This window comes from Trachypithecus francoisi, unplaced genomic scaffold (genome assembly GCF_009764315.1).
Source record: "Trachypithecus francoisi isolate TF-2019V2 unplaced genomic scaffold, Tfra_2.0 Lachesis_group3, whole genome shotgun sequence".
Taxonomy (NCBI): domain Eukaryota; kingdom Metazoa; phylum Chordata; class Mammalia; order Primates; family Cercopithecidae; genus Trachypithecus; species Trachypithecus francoisi.
In genome coordinates, this window is record NW_022681468.1 from 76,002,928 (window position 1) to 76,019,045 (window position 16,118).

The following is a 16,118-nucleotide window of genomic DNA, read 5'->3' on the forward strand; positions in this document are numbered from 1 at the left end:
CTTGGCCTAAGCCAATGTCTAGAAGGGTTTTTCCAATGTTATCTTCCAAAATTTTTATAGTTTCAGGTCTTGGATTTAAGTCCTTAATCTATCTTGAGTTGATTTTTGTATAAGATGAGAGATGAGGATCCAGTTTCATTCTCCTACATGTAGCTAGCCAATTATCCCAGCAGTATTTGTTGAAAAGGTGTCCTTTCCCCACTTACGTTTGTGTTTGCTTTGTTGAAGATCAGTTGACTGTAAGTATTTGGGTTTATTTCTGGGTTCTCTATTCTGTTCCATTGGTCTATGTGCCTATTTATATACCAGTACCATGCTGTTTTGGTGACTATGGCCTTATAGTGTAGTTTGAAATCAGGTAGTGTGATGCCTCCAAATTTGTTCTTTTTGCTCAGTCTTGCTTTGGCTATGAGGGCTTTTGTTTTGGGGTGGGGGTGTTCCATATGAAGTTTAGAATTGTTTTTCCAATTCTATAAAGAATGATGGTGGCATTTTGATGGGAACTGTGTTGAATTTGTAGATTGCTTTTGGCAGCATGGTCATTTTCACAGTATTGATTCTACCCATCCATGAGCATAAGATGTGTTTCCATTTGTTTATGTTGCCTATGATTTCTTTCAACAGTGTTTTGTAGTTTTCCTTATAGAGGTCTTTCACCTCCTTGGTTAGGTATATTCCTAAGTATTTTATTATTTTATTTTATTTTTGCAGCTATTGTAAAAGGGGTTGAGGTCTTGATTTGATACTCCACTCGGTCGCTGTTGGCATATACAAGAGCTACTGGTTTTTGTACATTAATCTTGTATCCAGAAACTTTGCTGAACTCTTTTATCAGTTCTAGGAGCTTTCTGGAGGAGTCTTGAGGGTTTTTGAGGTAAATGATCATGTCATCAGCAGACAGTGAGTTTGACTTCCTCTTTACTGATTTAGATGCCTTTTATTTCTTTCTCTTGTCTGATTGCTCTGGCTAAGACTTCCAGTACTATGTTGAAGAGGAGTGGTGAGAGTGGGCATCCTTGTCTTGTTCTAGTTCTCAGAGGAAATGCTTTCAATTTTTCCCCATTCAGTGGGTTTGTCATAGGTGGCTTTATTACATTGAGGTATGTCCCTTGTATGCTGATTTTGCTGTCAGTTTTAATCATAAAGGAATATTGGTTTTTGTCTAATACTTTTTCTGCATCTATTGAGATAATCATGTGATTTTTGTTTTTAATTATGTTTATGTGGTGTAGCACATTTTTTGACTTGCATATGGTAAACCATCCTTGCATCCCTGGCATGAAACCCACTTGATCATGGTGAATTATCTTTTTGATATGTTGTTGAATTCAGTTAGCTAGTATTTGGTTAAAAATTTTAGCATCTATGTTCATCAGGGATATTGGTCTGTAGTTTTCTTTTTTAGTTATGTCCTTTTTTGGTTTCGATAGAGGAACAGTCAGGACAGAAAACAGACAACCCACAGCAATCCCGCTTCTAGGTATCTACCCAGAGGAAAAGAAGTCATTATACCAAAATGATACTTGCATAAGCATGTTTATAGTGGCACAATTCACAATTGCAAGACCATGGATCCAACTCAAATGCCCATCAATCAACGAGTGGATAAAGAAACTGTGATGTATATATATGATGGAGTACTACTCAGCCATAAAAGGAATGAATTAACAGCATTCACAGTGACCTGGATGATATTGGAGACTATTATTCTAAGTCAAGTAACTCAGGAATGGAAAACCAAGCATCCTTATGTTCTTACTGATATGTTGGAGCTAAGCTATGAGTACGCAAAGGCATAAAAATGAAACAATGGACTTTGGGGACTTGGAGAAAAGGGTGGGAAGGGGGCAAGGGATAAAAGACTACAAAGAGGGTACAGTGTATACTGCTTGGGTGGTGGGTGCACCAAAATCTCAAATGACCACTAAAGAACTTACTCACATAACCAAACACCACCTGAACCGCAATAACATATGGAAAAGGAATGAACAACAACAACAAAGAGAATAGCAATTAATATCCCATAGCACCAAACCCGTTCTTAGCCAAAAGGGACTTTGCTGAGAAGGACTTTACTGAGAGGGGCTTCTAACCCCTTAAATCTTAGAAGGGTCTCTAACCCTCCTAAATTGGGTCTCTAACCCAAGGTTGGTCGAGCATGCTTGCCTTTTATTAAGAAGGACCCTCACTGTCTTAGGAGATACTCTAACTCCTCTAAGTTGAGCCTCTAATCCAATCCCATCCTTTACCCAGGTATATGTACCCCACGTACCCAAAGTTGTGCAATCAGTGCTGCAGTCTATTTCCTTTGGGTTGGGGGATCACCTCAGTATCTTCCCTTTAGGGTTCACCAGAAATATGTTACCAGACCTCACCACTTACCCAAAGTTAGCCTAGGGTCGGGGGTTTCCTTAATATCGTCCCTTCTGTGGTTGCCAGAAAGATGTTACAGGAAAGGGGTTCCAATTCAGACCCCAAAAGAGGGTTCTTGGATCTCATGAAAGAAAGAATACAGGGTGAGTCCATAGGGTAAAGTGAAAACAAGTTTTTTAGGAAAGTAAGGAATAAAAGAATGGCTACTCCATAGATGGAGCAGTTTGCTGGTTGCCCGTTTTTATGGTTATTTCTTGTAGATATGCTAAACAAGGGGTGGATCATTCATGCCTCCCCTTTTTAGACCACATAGGGTAACTCCCTGATGCTGCCATGGCATTTGTAAACTGTCATGGTTCTGGTGGTAGTGTAGCAGTGAGGACCACCAGAGATCACTCTTGTGGCCATTTTGGTTTTGGTGAATTTTGGCCAGCTTCTTTATTGCAAGCTGTTTTACCAGCAAGGTCTTTATGACCTGTGTTTTGTGCTGACCTCCTATCTCATCCTGTGACTTAGAATGTCTTAAGCATCTGGGAATGCAGCCCAATAGATCTCAGTCTTATTTTACCCAGGTCTTATTCAAGATGGAGTTGCTCTGGTTCAAACATCTCTGACAATTAGATTGTGCCCATCCAGATTGAGGGTGGGTCTGCCTCTCCCAGTCCATTGACTCAAATGTTAATCTCCTTTGGCAACACCCTCACAGACACACCTAGGAACAATACTTTGCATCCTTCAATCCAATCAAGTTCACACTCAGTATTAACCATCACAATGTCATTTACCAAAGCCTGCCATAGGCTATATGTTTTACTTGCCAATTTTTAATCTTTATTATAATTGATCAAGTTAGACATTGTTATTCTTACTTTACAGATGGAAAAACTGAGACTCGGATATAAATTAATTACTCAATATTATGTAGCATTTAAGTGGCAAAGCCAGGACTCAAGACAAGGTAGTGCTCTTCTCATCTCATTGAACTACTTTTCAGTTAAAAAAGCAAAGCAGGCCGGGCGCGTGGCTCAAGCCTGTAATCCCAGCACTTTGGGAGGCCGAGACGGGCGGATCACGAGGTCAGGAGATCGAGACCATCCTGGCTAACACGGTGAAATCCTGTCTCTACTAAAAAAAAAAATACAAAAATCTAGCCGGGCGAGGTGGCAGGCGCCTGTAGTCCCAGCTACTCGGGAAGCTGAGGCGGGAGAATGGCGTAAACCCGGGAGGCGGAGCTTGCAGTGAGCTGAGATCCGGCCACTGCACTCCAGCCTGGGCGACAGAGCGAGACTCCGTCTCAAAAAAAAAAAAAAAAGAGCAAAGGAAATGGAACACATTTTTGAGCCAGACTTTTGTGTTCAGGACTCTGTTAGGATTTTTTTTAAGAGCTTGAAATAGAAAACAAAGTAGAAAACATACTACATTTGCCTGTAAGCATTTCATTTTTCAACTTTGACCCTACTCAAAAGAGCTTAAAATTTAATATGAGACATTATGAGAATATCTGTCCCAGATAATAAAATGTAACAGGATAAATGGCAATTTACACTATAATTATGGATGTGTCAGAGTGGTGGAGATTATAGAAATAATCTCTGGAATAGTGGTATAGTGTTAATTAGGGATGTTTTTGTTCAAGAATAAGTTACAAAAGGTCCAAAAGATTATAGGAGATGGAGAGTTACCAAAAGAGAAAGCTAGGTGATTTGTTTCATTGAACCAGTGTAATAAATAATGAGTAAGAGAAATGGGTTGTAAGACATATAAGTTTTAAAAGCTAAGTGGACCCAGCCAGGGCAACTGGCAAGAACATGAAATAAAAGGCAACCAGATGGAAAAAAATAAAATACTATGAATAAATTTAACAAAATAATTATAAGACATACAACTTGAAAACTATAAAACAATGTTGAGAGAAATTTAAGAAGACCTAAACAAATAGAAAGACATCCTATGTTCATGGATCAGAAGACAATATTGTTAAGATATCAATGCCCCTAAAATTAATCTACAAACTCAATGCAATCACTATCAAAATTCAGCTGGCTTCTTTGTAGAAATGAACAAGCTGATCCTGAAATTTATGTAGAAATTCGAGTTACCCAGAATAACCAAAATAATCTTAATAAAGGAAAAAAGGTGGAAGGTTCACTTTAACTGATTTCAACACTTAGTACATAGCTGCAGTAATCGAGACAGTGTGGTACTGGTGTAAAGATGACATAGATAAATGGAATAGAACTGAGAGTTCAGAAATAATCCCTCACATTTACTGTCAATTGATTTTTGACAAGGTGCTAAAGCAATTCAATGAGGAAAAAATAATCTTTCAACAAGTGGTACTTGGACAACTGGTCACAGACCACCCAACTCTCTATTGTCTTCCTCTTGGCCCAGTTCACACATTTGTTATACCTGCTTTATGCCTGTAGGCATTTGATTTTTCAACTTTGAACTAGTCCAACTAGTCACCCAATACTGGAAATCTTTCTATCATTTCTCTGCTAAAAGATTTTAGCATAATCCTGATCATGTCATACAGCAGGGATCTCCCTTGTATTGAGCACCATTACTTAAAGCAGTCGTTTTTTTACACAAATAATTTTTAAAATATGTGATCATTTTTATTTTCCATACAAATTGCAGGATGATGCTGTTATTTAGGAAGTTGAGCTGGACAGAGATGCTAGGTGTCCTGTGATGCATGTAACAGTTTTACCCAATAGGTAACTATGCTGCATGATTTTCAAATATTCCATCAACATTCATGTAAGGGGAAAAAAGTTACAGTTATTTGAAAGTCTAGAAAATAATTATACCAATCACAACAAAATGTATTTCTTCATAGTTGTAAATTAAAAATTTCAGGAATGCAATACTGTTTAAATCAAAGGAACTTTGCACTATGTTTTCTGAGACTTGTTCACCATTTCAGAAAATCACCTCAGCGAAACAATGCCCCTCATTGTAATTGAGTCACCAATATAACATACCAGTGCTGTTTTGGCACATATTGCTGCCACATACAGACAGATAATAAAGGGAACCTAAGACTCTTATGACTTAGAAGTAATATTATTAAATTAGTGGAAATATACAAGATGCTGGGATTTAATTGAATTTTTTTAATAAAGATTTATTTTTATATTTTATATTCTTGCCATTACATATATTTTAAAGTTTTTATGAATAACAATGATGAGAAATCTAGATTATATAAGTAATATAAGGAAATTATTTATTTTGAGGGTTGCCTTTTTTCCCAGTGTTGACACAGATTCTGTCTCTGTCACAATGTTCCTGTGGTTTCTTGTATTACTACTTCTTTTTATAATACAACTTACCTCCCCTATAGATTATCAAAGGATAGAGTCTCCTGGGTCTTTCTAAGTGCCAGAGACTGATTGTGAGCCTCAACATGTGGAGGAATTTTAAGGCAGGAGATATGTTTTCAGAGATACTTTGTCACTATCCCATCATAATATTGGGAATAATTTTGACACTGCACTTATAAATAAGGCCCAACTCGTTTGCACTAATATCATACTTCATTTTCTCTGTTTCCAAAGTAATTTGTCTTGGCATGTTATCCTTATTTCAATTAAGATTATTTCTTTTTTTTTCTTATAGACAAATAATTCTAGTCTGTTAGGACTTCTTTTTATTTAGTGATGACCTAGATATCTACTCTTTCATCTTCCTGAATTTCTTGTATTGAAGGGATTCTGAACTTAACTCTCTTAAATCCAGATGTATTCATTATAAATAGGTGAAAGCTCTGTCTGTATCATCAGTTCTTCTGGGATAGCTTTGTCTGAGCATTTACATATTGAAATACACATTATTTTATTATAAATTACTCTTTTTTTTATTCCAATAACAGTGCCGTGCTGAACCATAGTGGAGCTGAGGCTTCTTTTCACTACTTACCAGCTTCTGAACTGAACTGATGGAGTACAAGCATTCATGAGCTCTGTCCATGTTTTTATTCTCTCCCACCTTGGAGCCCAGAGCAGCCTCTGAGGTCTGGCCTAGCTCAACACCCAAGAGAGTCTATCCCTTTATTTTCTCTTTTGCATAGTAAAATTACCAATTCCTTTCGTCATTACTTTATATGACAGAGCTTCAACATAGAATACTTTTAATTCTATCTCTACAATGGTTTTCGAATCAAGCTCTTAATACTCCTTGATATTATTCTTAAGTTTCATTTGAGTTACTTCAATAACTTGAGTTAGTTCCATAACGTACTAATGATGCTTTCACCTTCTGCTTCTTGTCTTTCCAATTCTTCTTCCACTAAATCAAGGTTAACCCCTGAAGTGCACTGCTCAAACCTGTAATATACATAAGCTCAAATTCCTTAGCTTTTTATTCATGACTTTCTTAAATCCAATTTTAAATAACTTTCTCAATATCATTTCCTTTGAGCTTTGCATATGCCATTATGCTATATGGGTGGTATGCAGCAGCTTAATCACATTCACTGATTTCAGGTCTTTACAACTTTGTTTAAGCAATTCCCTTTGCCTGGAATGATTTCTGCCTTTTTGTGGGAATCTCTGTCATCCTTTAAATGCACACTCAATTATGGCTTCTTTCCTGAATTTTTGCCTGAGTTTCAATCTAATTGATGTCTTCCACCTCTTAATTCTGAAGCCCCCTTTTACTTTTCTTACAGCACAATAGTATCACATATATGTTGCATATTTTTTACTTCCCCTATAAAAATCCAAGTTACTTAGTGAAGCAACATGATATAGAACTAAGAATGTGAACTCTGGAGCCAGACCTCTGAACCTGGATTCAAACCCCTACTAGCTGTCTGTCTCTAAGATATATTAAGTATGTCTTTTTATTCTGATATTTGGATAACTGGGATCTTACTGACCCTGGGGAGACTTCTTCTCCTAGAGCTAGCCAGTTTCCTTGCCTATGAGCACAACCGTCATGTGCAAACTAACCAGTCCAAAGCCCACACTTTTTCCCACCTCCTCTATCAAGTTCTTCACTCTGGGCCCATATTCCCCTGCCCCAATCACACCAGGACCAGGTATCAGGCAACTCCAGACAGCCACTGCACCCAAGAGCCTGTTGAAAGCATTTGAACTAGCCAATACTAAGCCTGCTTACCCTGCCTCACTTGTTTCTTCCCAATGGAACCACAATAAAGTCTCTTGCCCACATTTTTCTCCCACTCTGTTTGCCTCTTGACTAACCCTGATGATTCCCTGTATGGCCCTCCATGGCATAGCATGGCATATTCTCTCTTGAGAACTGTGAGTAACAAACTGTCTTTTCAATGGCAGCAATCTTCTGATCATATGGCCTTTCTTACCTATAATGATAAAACCTGCATATTAAAACATAGGGCATATTGGGAGGGCCAAGTGCATTAATATTTGTAAAGCACACAGATCAATGTCTGATTCATTGTTAATATTATATGTGTTAGTTATTATCAATGGTAGTGATAATACATCAGGTATCTGAGTTTTCTTACAATGTCTTACATATAATAAGTTCTCACTAAATATTTGACTAACGACTGCAGTTCTTCAAATAACTGTTCTTCTCTCTAAGAAGTCTTTATTCATGAAGAGTAAGGGTAAGTTCGTAAATGGACTTGAAAATAGAATAATCAAGAAGAAAACAAGACAGTAACTGAAGGAAAACACTAGCATCGATCATTGGAAGGGAAGTTTGAGAGAGAGCAGTGGCGTCAAATAAAGCTCAAATCAGAAAAGCAGATTGGTGTAAAAGAAGGAGATCAGAGCTAACAGGATCTAATAATCGAAGGTGATGTGGAACATCAGAGAGGTACTTAAAAGAAGACACTCAAGAGCTAGGGAAATCGACTCCAAAGCTCTTATTATAATTACACACTCCGTACTCAGGGTGTTCAGGTGTGACATACCCATCTGCAGACTTTAATACCGACAAAAATAAAGGAGTAAAGAGGAGAGCTGCTCAGTGCATGTGCCCAGGGCCAAAGTCAGAACTGTGTGAAATGACTCCATTTTCACTACATGAATTTTTGCTTATGAAAAATAAGACTTTTGCAGAAACTATGAATTTGATGAAGACTAAAATTGTGTCATTTCTACCACAGAACAGTATGTTGTCATAGCCCAGAAAATAAATGCAAGTGGCAAAATTTAATGTAAATAATACATCCAAAAATCACTATTATTGCTGCTGGCAAAAAACTGTGCTGAGCTACATAATGTTAATGGAAAAAGAACTCTTTAAGAAAAAATGGCAGACTTTCACTTTTGAGAAGTCACTTTTCATGGCAGAGGGAAAAAACAACTTAGAAACTTCAACAAAAAAAAATCAAGTTGATTTCGTTAGACAAATATCACATCTTTCTCATCAACAATGAGAATTCTTTTCTCACACTTCTAGAAGAGAAAGCAAAGCTGAATTCAGCCAAAGTGTCCTGTATAAAAATAAAAAAAGCCCAACAACTGTTTCCATAAGCCTTGAAAAGTACAATGTTTCATTTTTAATTTTTTAAGGAAATATAACAAATAATTGCTTCTCTGCCTTTTGGCTGAGATCAAGTGTGGGAAAGATGACAAATACAAAAACAGAGCAGATATTATGTCTCCAAGCAACATCATCTTTGACACGTCTTAAAGTTTTGTGAAACCGCTCTGTTATCTAACTTTTTATATCATAAAAAAAAGAAAGACCAAAATGTTTGGTTTTTAGGTTTCTTCGGGCTGTTAGTTAATCCTTTGCTCTTTTTCCACCAAACCACAAGAAAATACTTGTTCTTAGGCTTTCTCAAAATCTATAATCAAAGGGTCATTTAAGTGCAGTTGCTCATTTTATGTAACTGTGTGGCATAATTATTATTTACAGCGTGTGAAGAAATATCTAAAGGAACCAATGCCAGTACTAAGGGTATTATGGTATGGTGTAAATGTATTATTTTATCACCTCTGCAACCCTTTAGGCAAAATTACTGTTTATTTTCAAAAATAAATTTATGAATCACAAAAAGAAAATATACACAGAAAATCTGAGTCCTTTACCTGGCACAACAAATCAACACTACAGTCAACAGCTTTGTTCTTTATTTATTAAGATACAACATATAATGATGAAATTATTAGACAAAGTAATGAGTCTCCATCAATCTGTCTTTAGTTTTATAAAACCCAGTTTTACTCTGTCAGCCTTGTCAATGCTACTGAATATTAATGGGAATAAAGTTAATTGCTAGGTGGAAAAAGGTCTTACTCAAAGTGAAAAGGAAGCACCTTGCTGAAATCTGTCATTTTTGACAAGCCATAATTTATTTCTACTTGGTGATATGTACCGACAGGTTTCAAATCTCACTCTTATCTTTACCACAAATTCTAATTATTTTCATTTGGGATGTTGTTGGATCTCAAGCCTCTGAACACTTTCGTCGTTTGCAAATAAATTATTTTTTCAAAAGAGTTCCAATTCTGAGTGCAAGCGATATTGCCTAGAGTATAGGGAAGCAACTGCCTGCTGCAATTTTTAAAAGACATACAAATGTATTTATTGTATCTCAGTAGCCAAGGAAAGGAAAGCAATGACTTTCAGAACAAGAATGGATTGTATGTGCACATAGTAACTTACTAGCTTCCAGTTAAACAATTTCATTCAAAGAAAATGAACAATGAGTAATCACTTAAGGTTCATCATGATTATATTGTCACCTGATTAGAAATACAGCATTTGTAGTGTTAGGGATTTTAAGAAGTTTCCATTAAACTTTAAGCAGTTATAACTTTAAAACAATACATCCCTGTTTTTACTTTAAATCAGCTTATTAAATGTCTGCCATTCTTCACGAACTGGAGTTTAGGAAATAAATTAACTTTGAAAATAAGTACTGGATAACTTATAAGGTTCTTGTTACAAAGAATCAAATTAAGGTAATATGGTAAGATTAAAACACATTAAGTAATGTTGATTTCCCCTTCATATATCTTAGCAGTTGCTTTTTTATGAGAATCTAAATTTATTGTTGGAAACTTTGAGTAACATGTTATTAAGCAAAGGGTCACTGTGATTCTTACACAAAAATAAGGAAAATGCTAAAAGAAAAGTAGCAACTAGGAGGAAGAGGGATTTCTGAATGGGATCAACACAGAATTTTGTTTTTAAAAATTAGACTTTGTGGCCTAATGATTTCCATAATGCTTTAATAAATGGAATCCACCTATCCTCACACCTTGGTCTGTGATAATTTGCTGTAGATTCTGCATTATATTCAGCTCTTACATCTCACGACATTTCAGGGGCCTCCTCTTTTCTCTTTGGTTGAAAGTAAGTGCCATATGTGACTGGCCAGCAGATTGGGTGGCATTTATGTTGTGGTTCTTAGTCATCCCAATTTTTCTCCACCACATCCCAGTCACAATGGGGAAAAATGAAAAGCAGCTGCTAACAGCCTCACAACAGTTCTGTAATTACTTTCCTGGGCTGGCATTATATGATTTGACAATGGCCTGGGGATGTAACAAATAAGAAAAACCTTGTCATTCAATTTAAAAGGCTTCCTACCAGGGCAGCACACTCCCCACTTCATCAGAATGACAGTACTCAAATCTGACACAGCCAGCATGTTTAGTGCTGAGTGATGTAACTGCAGCCAGGTGGTGCCAAGCACAAACAGCCAACTTGCTTTCCTATTGACACTGCTATTTGAATTGAAAGATGAATCCTAACTTAGGGCAGAGTTTCACATCTCAGGTCCAAAAAGTGCCAATCTGTTTAGTTCAAAGAAGAATTGCTAATACATTGGCGTATTTTAGTTAAAAGAACTGTTTTCAGAGATGGCAATCCCACTTTGCCAAAGATTTCAATTTTCCTTGATACTCAGTATATGTCATTTTCATCGCTTTGCATAATCAGGCTTCATCCTACCCTTCCGAGATGATATTATTAGGAATTGGCTCTATTGGTCTAGGTAGACTAGCTATCATAACAATCAATCCCAACTATTAGTGAGTTACAGTTATAAAGGTTTTAGTTGTCATTCATGTCATTGTCCAATAAGGTGTTTTGTGAGTGGTCTTCCACCTTGTGATTCGGAGACCCAGCTTCCTTCCATCCAGAGACTCCACCATCTTCTACAACCTCTGAATCCTCCACTGTATCCTCTCCATCTAACCAAGGGACAAGGGAAGAAAACAAAATCACAAGAGAAATGTAAGAGATTAGCCAGGAAAGTGGATCACATCTTTTCAACCTACATTGTCCAAACTACTCTCATGTCCCCATCTAAGATACAAGGGGCTGAGAAATTGGGTCCAGCAGTAAACCAAGAAAGAGACATTATGAGTCTCTGCCATGTTTTCTTCTACATTAAGGTGAAGGACCATTAATCATCGCAGCTTACAGCCACTTAAAAGACCATTACATTATCATGTCCCCTAGCATACTGTACTGGTTTTCACCACTAAATTTATTGTTGGAAACGTTGAGTAACATTTTATGTACTCATGTTAGTACCCATGATGAGGTACATTTTTTGAAAGCAGTTTTTAGTGTTATACTGGTTATATTATACTTCAGCTGGTGGGGTTACTACTTAGTTATTAGCTAGTTTTAAGACCAGCTATTGGTCTAGTCTTAAAAGCTAAAGAAAACATTTATTCACTCAACAAATATTCATTTACTGGTATGTGTCAGGCATTGTTCTTGGTGCTTGAAATATATTCGTGAACAAACAGACAAAAATCCCTGTCCTCATGAGCCTTTCCTTCTAGAGGAAAGAGATGGTAAACAATGAACATAATAAATAAATACATTATATAATATAAATAAGATGTTAAGTACAAAATAGTGAATACTTAGAAGGGATGTTAGTGTTGGTTAGAATAAGCCCCATTGAGAAGGTAATTATTACTCAGACTTGAAGGGGATAAAGAATTAAAAATGCAAGTATCTGTGGGAAAAGCACTTGAAGCAGAAGGAAAAGATGTGGCAAGGGTCCTAAGGAAATGGCAAAGCTGACATGCTTGATGAATGGCAGGAGGCCAATATGGCTGATGTGGACATACTGCTAGAATAAATAGAGTAAGAGGAGGTCAAAGATATCATGGGATAAGTTCATGAAGGGCCTTATGGGCTACTGCAAAGACCTTGGCTTACGCTCTGCATGAAATGGGAAACCATTGCAGGGTTTTGAGCACAAGAGAGTTTTTGATATATAACTTAAGCTTTAACAGTTTTACTCTGGCTGCTATCATAGAATGTAGGAGGACAAAGGTAGAAGCAGACCAGTTAGAAGAATATTATAATGATAATCCAGGTGAGACATGATAGTGAATTTATCATGTCCAGGTAAGACATAATAGTGGGTTTATGGGGATATATCAGTGGAGATGAAGAAAGTGGTTGGATTTTATTTGTACTTTGGAATTTCATAATATTTTGAACAACACACCTTCTTTGTGGATTGGATGTGGGGTGTGAGAAGAGAGAAGTCAATGAAGACTATACAATTTTTAGCATTAGTGCTAAAAGAATGGAGTTGCCATCATCAAAGATAGACAGGGCTAAAAGAAGAGAGGTTTGGTGACAAGATAACTTCAGCTTTGGACATGGTGAGTGTGAAATGTCTATTACACACTCAAGCATGGATATTGAAATTGGCTGTGAGATATGTGAGTCTGAAGTATAGGAGGGAGGTATGGATTGTGACATAAATTTGGGCGTCATTAACATGTAGATAATATTTAAGGCCAAGAGATTGAATGAGGTGCCAAAGTACTACATAAGTTGCCATGTTATGGTGCCTTTCATAATAAATATGTTGTGAATCCCAATTAGTAGCATGCTGGCTGCTTTCTAAGCTTTATCCTCCTTTCTAGACCATTTATTAGTCCTAGACAACTAGTAAGGTGCTTAGACAACTGTAAAATTTGCATTTTCAAATTTGGCATGATTGTCTTACTTTGTTTATTTGAGACAGTTTCAAGTTTACCCCTTGCACATCATTAGCCAGGCATTATAGGTCAAAATAGTTCCCAGAACATAAACTAAATGGTAGAAAAAGAGGCCACCATAGAATAAGCAATGCATGATTGGTAGATAGGACTTTGGACCATGGTTGAGGTCCAAAACCTCATGGTTTTGAGCATATTTTGAACATATTCTATGCTCAAAGCCAACTACAAAAACTGGACAAAATTGTCAAAGAAAAGCCCCAAGCATTTCAGGGCTCTAGAAATTAAACAAAGGCAAACAACAAAGAGAGAGCTATTTATTCATTAAAAGTTGCTCTAATCTCAGGTAAAATTAGAGGGAGGCCATGGTCTTTTTGCCTGGGGTTGCCTCCATTTCTTCTAACCCCGGCTTGATTGGCACAGTAGTTAGAGCAGGGTAGAACTGGCTGGCAAAACCAGCAGATTTGCTGCCAGAAAAGGTGGACTTGCTTTGGACCTGAGTCAAACACCCATGTCTGGCAATGTTTTCAGTAAAGGCAGTGAACTCAATAAGAAATGAATGAAGCAAGCCTGCAGCTTTTCTAGTCTAAGGTTGCAGTCCTGGTTGGGATGAGTGGCAGGCTTACAGACCAACCAGAAATGTAATAGGGAGATCCTGGAAGTGGGAGAGTCATAGAGGGGCTGTATAAATTCTCCATACATCTCCAACTAACTAGGGACTGTGTGCACACCCAAGAAGACTGACAGGAAAATAAAATCTGGGCAGATATGGAAACTATATAAACTTTGGATGTCATCCTCAAATCACACACAGATCCAGTGGTAGAAGGTAGGTTTTATGGACTCATGGTGTTTGAGCACAATCTTTGACTAGTCATTGGCTGACCACTAAGTTATGCAGGTGATGCTGGAAAGCCAAACTAAAAAGTAAAAATATAAGAATTTAAAAAATTTTAACAGACACATTCGTGGTGGCACATTGCAGAGGAGATAGCTTCTACAAATAAGTCCCATCGATTATAGAAAGAAAGAGAAGAAGAAGGAAGAAAAGAAAGAGAAAAAGAGAGAGAAGTGTGAGGAGTGGGAGAAGAAAACTCTTAACTGGAAAAGTCAGAAAAAAACAGAATCCAGAGTTACGACAGTATATCATCTAAAATATCCAGTGTTTAACAAAAGTAGAAGACATGCAAAGAAATAGGAAAATGTGACCAATACTTGGGGGGAAAAAGCAGAAACTTTGAGTAGGCTTATATTTTGGTTTTATTAGATAAAGACTTCAGAGCAGCCATTATAAATATATTCAAAGATTGAAGGAAACTGTGCACATATAGTGTAAATGTAAATGGTTAAAAGAAAATGTAATGAAAATGACAAATCGAGAATCTTAGTAAATAAACTGTAAAAAAGAAATAAGTGGAAATTCTAGAGTTGGAAAGTATAATAATCAAAATAAAAAATTTACTGAAGGCGATTGACAGCAGATTTCAGATGACAGAAGAAAGAATCAGTGACCATGAAGATACATCAATAGAAAAGACCTATTCTGAAGATCAGAATCTTGAAAAAGATTCAAGAAAAATAGGCAGAGCCTCAGAGATACCTAGGAGAACATCAAGCATACTAACATATATGTCATGAGAATCCCAAAAGAAGAGAAAGAAAAGAAGAAGTGATGACCAAATCACCCCCCGCCCACTTCATGAAAAAGATTACAGATTCAAGAAGCTCAAAAATTCCCCAAAAGGTCAAAGACAAAGAGATCTGTGCCTAGGCACATCAGAGTCAATTACAGAAAGCCAAATAACACAGAATTATTTTGAAACAAGCAAAAGAAAAATCATTCATTAAATACTAGAAAATAATATTACTAATGGCTGACTCTTCAGAAACAATAGAAGCCAGAAGATAATGGAATAGCATAATCAAAGTGCTGAAAGAAATAAAAAATGACTTTCAACCCAGAATTCTATATCCAAAAATGTTCTAAAATTAATTGTAATTGCCACACAACTCCAACTATACTGTCATTGGAATGTACACTTTAAATGGGTGAATTATACAGTATGCACATTATATCACAATAATTCTGTTAAAAAATGAAAATTCTATGTACAAATATTATACTTCAAAACCGAAGGCAAAATATTAGCTACATTAAGAAATATCTGGTAAACAAAGTTGGGAAGAATTTATTGCTAGTGTATCTTCCTTAGAAGAAATGCTAAAGGTAGTCTTTTACGCTGAAAGGAAATGACAACAAACAGTAGAATCTGCAGGAAAAAATAAAGAACACTGGAAATGGTGGTAAATATAAAAGGCTATATAAATATTTTCCTTTTTTCTTCTCTTATTTTCTTTTCAAGATATAAGATTGCACATAAAGCAAAAACAAATGATGTCAAACACACTCAGGTTCAAAGAGCGCAATAGAGCCCTCCTTGACAAAAAGCGGTAGAAGCCTAGTGTACTATGTGCCTATTGCCTGAAAGCTTACATGACAACTAACCTTAATAGATCTGATGAACTAAGAGAAAACAATACTGAGAAAATCAGAAAACTTATATATTACCAATGTTCTATCATTGTTTTTATGTCTACTACATTTTGCTACTGATGCCGCTTTTCACACCTTTGGGATCTGAAACAATGTAATGGGTACATGGCTGATCCAGTTTGAGGCAGTCTCCTAGTATTCAAGGTGAATGTCTTTTGTTTTTCTGTGAGTTTTTTTTTTGTTTTTTGTTTTTGTTTTTGTTTTTGCCATAATCATCTATGTTAGTTTTTACTTTAAAAATGAATACCTATTTC

General features: G+C 36.4%; 1 long non-coding RNA gene across 1 annotated transcript in view; it reads right to left on the reverse strand.

The window, feature by feature from the left end:
- Positions 1-11,463: 11,463 nt before the first annotated feature.
- The window catches only part of LOC117069867, a 91,348-nt gene continuing 86,693 nt past the window's right edge, over positions 11,464-16,118 (reverse strand). Inside the window, exon 3 of the long non-coding RNA XR_004431694.1 lies at positions 11,464-11,525. This is a non-coding gene — a long non-coding RNA (uncharacterized LOC117069867). The remainder of the gene's footprint in view (positions 11,526-16,118) is intronic.